At 35.4% G+C, this 5,138-nt stretch overlaps 1 pseudogene; it reads left to right on the forward strand.

Annotated features, from left to right (window-relative positions):
• The first annotated feature begins 941 nt into the window (after positions 1 to 941).
• LOC142631393 (alkane hydroxylase MAH1-like) lies at positions 942 to 2,712 on the forward strand (annotated as a pseudogene).
• Positions 2,713 to 5,138: the final 2,426 nt, after the last annotated feature.

Consider the following 5,138-nt stretch of genomic DNA (forward strand, 5'->3'; position numbering starts at 1 on the left):
CAAAAATTGTTTTTCAAAAAGAAAAAAAACGAAGTTTGAAAATAATAATAATAATAACAACAATAACCTTATGGGTATAAATAGAGGCTTATGTTCACTTGAAATCATATGATTATTCTCTAGAATTGCTATTTGTAGAACCCAACAACTTGGTTATATTATGGGGGCAAGTTTATGATAACCATTTAGTAACAAGAGTGTGGGGGCAAATATTGTATAAGGATAGCAATTTTGTGCCTCCAAGTTATCTATTTTTGTTTGTCTTTTGTGTTATCCTTGTTCATCCTTGTTCTTGTGTTATCTTTTTTTTTTTTTTTTTTGTGTTTGGCCTTCTTTGCTTGACTTCTAAAACATGGTGGTGGGATTTCAATTCTGTTACGCTAGATTGTTTTCAAACTTAAATTAATGTTAGTACGTACTTCAAAATTCAAATTTAAACTTAAATTAATGTTAGTACATACTTTAAAACTCGAATAGTACAAAGTTCTACCTATGAAATAGGTGTGCTTTGAAACCAAACCACAAGCCTAACCATCCTACACTCTGTCAGTAAATAAATATAACCAGTTTAAGAGTATTCACCTCAGTTAATACAAAATTTTTGTTTACTTTACAATAAACCATACCTTTTTTTATTTATTTATATTTTACATACTTTTTAAAACACCTCACATTAGATTATTTATTTTATAATACATTTCATTGATTAATTGTTTACTTTACAATAAACCATACCTTTCATTAATTGTTTCTCTATTTTACATACTTTTTCTCTTAGGATACATAAAAAAAGAATAAAAAAACTAAATGCAAAATGAATAATGTTAGTGTTATACAATTACAGTAATAAAACCTATCCATCTCTGCCGAGCTTAGTACGTAAGCTTGTAATCAAATTAGGGCATTAAAGTAGTTGAATGTATGGTGGAACCTCTAGGTGGGAGAGGTGGCTGTTGATCTGTCCCCCTATGCTTGCCCCGTGTCCATGGGTTGAAGGGTACTTCCATCCACCAAGGGTGGGTAGCTCTCAATATCAAACTGATTAAAAAAACCCATCGATCTCTGCGACTTATTATGAAACCACAAAGCTTGTATTAACTCCAATGGCCATACTACTTTTGTACCCCGAGATACTTGTAGTAATATTTCTATGCTTCCTTTTTCTTTGTCAATGGAGATGGAGCAAAACCCGAAGCGCCATCACAAATTGGCCTGTTGTCGGAATGCTCACGGGCCTACTTCAAAATGCATACAATTTGCACGAGTATGTTACTTGGGTCCTAAAACAAAATGGGGGCACTTTCGAGTTTAAGGGCCCTTGGTTCACTAACATGAACTTCATGGTCACGAGTGATCCCATGAACATCCACCTCATGTTGAGCAAAAACTTCTCTAACTACATAAAAGGGCAGAAGTTCCATGAAATTTTGATGTTCTGGGAGATGGGATTTTCAATTCTGAGTCAGACTCGTGGAGATATCAGAGGAAGCTACTTCAGTCATTGATAAAGCACAGAAAGTTTGAGTTGTTCTTTCAGCAAGTTGTCAAGGGAATTGTGGACAAGAGCCTCATTCCAGTCCTTAATCATGTCTCAAGTTTCGGAATTGAGGTGGATTAATTACAAGACATTTTTCACCGGTTCACTTTCGATAGTGTTTGCTTAGTGGCTTTGGGTTTTGATCCAAAATGCCTCTCCATTGAATTCCCACATGTTTCCCACGCAAAAGCGTTTGATCAATTAGAGGAAGGTGCGTTCTACCGACACATTGTGCCAGAAAGCTACTGGAAGCTACAAAGATGGCTTCAAATCGGAAGTGAGAAGAAGTTCAGCATTGCTTGGAAAATTTTAGATCAATTTATATACAATTGCATCTCATCCAGGCATGAAGAACTAAGCCAAAGTAGAGTCCCAAAGGCTGAGGAAGAAAAGTTCGACTTGTTGACAGCTATTGGGGAACAAGCAGAAGAAATTGGAGGTATTATAAAATCTGACAAGTTTCTAAGGGACATTGCATTTAATCTCTTGGCAGCTGGGAGAGATACTGTAAGTGCAGGCCTCACTTGGCTTTTTTGGATTGTTGCAACACACCCTTCTGTGGAAGCTAAAATTCTAGGAGAGATCAAGGAGCATTTGTTGGACAAAGGAAAGTTGAAAGATTTTAGCATAGATGAGCTAAGTAAGCTAGTTTATCTCCATGGAGCGATATGTGAATCCTTACGCCTTTATCCACCTGTACCTTTCGAGCACAAATGTTCAGTTCAATCTGATATTCTTCCTAGTGGTCACTCTATCAGGCCAAATACAACAATGATATACTCTTTATACTCAATGGGAAGGATGGAGAGCATATGGGGTCAAGATTGCTTGGGCTTCAAGCCAGAGAGATGGATTTCAGAGCGTGGAGGAATAGTGCATGTACCATCTTTCAAGTTCATAGCATTTAATGCAGGGCCAAGAACTTGTCTAGTTAAGGATATAACCTTCATTCAAATGAAAATAATCGCAATTGCCATCCTTTGGAATTACAGTGTTCAAGTGGTTGAAGGTCATCCTGTATCACCTAGTATCTCGGTTATACTTCACATGAAGCATGGTTTGAAGGTGAGAATCCGCAAAAGATTTGCTTGACAAAGAAATTGTACTACTTGCTAAAGCTCATTGGTGGCAAGGGAGTTTACCTTGTCACCCAATAAATATAGTTGAAAGTATTGTTTCCGAATAAATATAGTTGTGTGATTTACTTGGATTGTGCACTTGCAATTCTTCATGTAAGCATTTACTATATATATATAGGAGCCACATGATTTGGGTTGGATGTAATTTCAATAAATGAAAAGGGCTTTGATTGTTTTACATTACTCTTTTACAACATTTCGACATTCTTTTAAATTATGTTTAGATTTTAGGTACTTGTTGAGAATGTATGAACATTGTGCGAAACTTTTACCTACGAAAGGGTGAAACAATTACTTAAGACTGTTATGTTCAAATGGTCGAAGCCAAACAAGATCCTCTCTATTTTATTAGATTGAAGAAAGTATATTTTAGATCTAATTTGAAATTATGAAACAGATCCATTTCAAATGGAGTTGATTCTTTTTTCAGTTGAAGCAATGTTGTTAATACCATATCAAAGTTCATTTTCATTTGTGGGTTCCAGTTACCTCAATTGGTAAAGTTTTTGAAAGTTGAATAAGAGATTTGGGGCTATTTAAATTTTTTTTTTTTGAATTGATTACTAAAATAAAATGTGGATATTGGTGAATACAGCTGGTATATTACCATTAATTTAATAAGTATTTGTCCAACCCAATATAATTTTTTAATAGTGTTTAAAATTGGAAGTCTATGCCTCAAACAAAATGCGAACCCCTAGCCTAAGATACCTACCAATTAAAAAGAGCAGCAACAATCGAATCCTTACGCCTTTTTCCACCTTTACCTTTTGAGCACAAATGTTCAGCTCAATCTAACATTCTTCCTAGTGGTCACTCTATGAGGCCAAATACAACAATGTTATACTCTTTATACTCAATGGGAAGGATGGAAAGCATATGGGGTGAAGATTGCTTGGACTTCAAGCCAAAGAGATGGATTACAGAGTTTGGAGGAATAGTGCATGTACCATCTTTCAAGTTCATAGCATTTAATGCGGGAGCGAGGACTTGTTTAGGTAAAGATATAGCTTTCGTTCAAATGAAAATAATTACAAGTGCCTTCATTTGGAAATACCATGTTCATGTGGTTGAAGATCATCCTGTTTCATCAAGTATTTCCATTGTTCTTCATATGAAACATGGTTTGAAGGTGAGGATCAACAAGAGATATGTTTGACAAAGAAATTTTAGTACTAGCTAAAGTTGCATTTAGGGAAATGATCACTCATGACCCTTCAAACCAACTTCGGCTATATATGTATTTCCTTATTTAGTTTTATGTTTCATTGTAATTTCTATAAGTCGAGGTGATGTATTAGTCCTATATAAATGCCAATGCTCATGAGTCATGACCCTTTCACAACAATAAAGAATTTTCCAAGAAATTGAATCGAAAAATTGAGATGGAAAAATGGATTAAATTTAATAAGAATCTGGTGCTCAAGTCCTTATTTTTACATTATTCATTTGGTACTAGTGTTCAATATTAGATTTTTACACAGCCTTTCAAATTTCCCATTTGAGAGAGAGAGAGAGAGAGAGAGAGAGAGAGAGAGAGAGAGAGAGAGAGAGAGAGAGAGAGAGAGAGAGAGAGAGTCATGCACAACCTTTCTCTCTTCTCTTTCCCTCTCCCCATTTCCATATCAATGAGAGGAGACTATTTTCATCACTATCTTCACCATACTTGAGTGTTGAGAGTTTTTTGAAACTAGGAATCATTGTAGCAATACCACAAATCCAAGGAGACTTGGCTGCTTGCGGTTGGTGGCTTAACTTGCAAATCTCGCAACTAGATGAAGAAATGACCCGGCATAATAGGTTGTTAGCTAGAACTTGGAGAGTTCAAGTATGAGGATAGCGTTAGGCTTGGAGGGTTTATTGTGCATCTTGTACAACAAATATTAATCTAGTTTATGGTTTCAGTGTTGGTTTCGGAAAGAGGTTTTTTATTTTTTATTTTATTTTATTTTATTTTTGTCTATGTTAGGTTATAGTAGATTGACCTTGGTTAATTAATTCAATTACTCAAGTTGATTAATTAGATCAAATTATATGCAAATCGTGGGGCACCAACAAATCACCAAATAAACTAAGTGCATTGAAAATAAAATAGACACAATGATTTGTTGACGAATAGAGAGAAAATCTTTCGCAACGCGAAACCCTACCGGGTGAATTTCAGGTCACCACTCCCAAGAATCCACTAAGCAAGAACAAGCGGTTACAAGTATAAGGAATCTTAACACTGCCAAGCCTATCTTAAAATATCAACCTACAGTTTGACCTGCTCCAATCCCCATTTGGACTTGATCTTGTAGAAGATTTCTTCCTTATCTGAACTAGATAACAAACAAGTGGACTTATTTCTTTATATCCTAACTGATATTTTACTTCAATAGAAGGGTAGGCAAAGACTCTTCTATGCAAGCCTAAAAACTTCATACAACTTTGGGGCCTAAAGAAAACTTCATACAACTCCG

This window comes from Castanea sativa, chromosome 1, assembly GCF_040712315.1.
Source record: "Castanea sativa cultivar Marrone di Chiusa Pesio chromosome 1, ASM4071231v1".
In the NCBI taxonomy this organism is placed as follows: domain Eukaryota; kingdom Viridiplantae; phylum Streptophyta; class Magnoliopsida; order Fagales; family Fagaceae; genus Castanea; species Castanea sativa.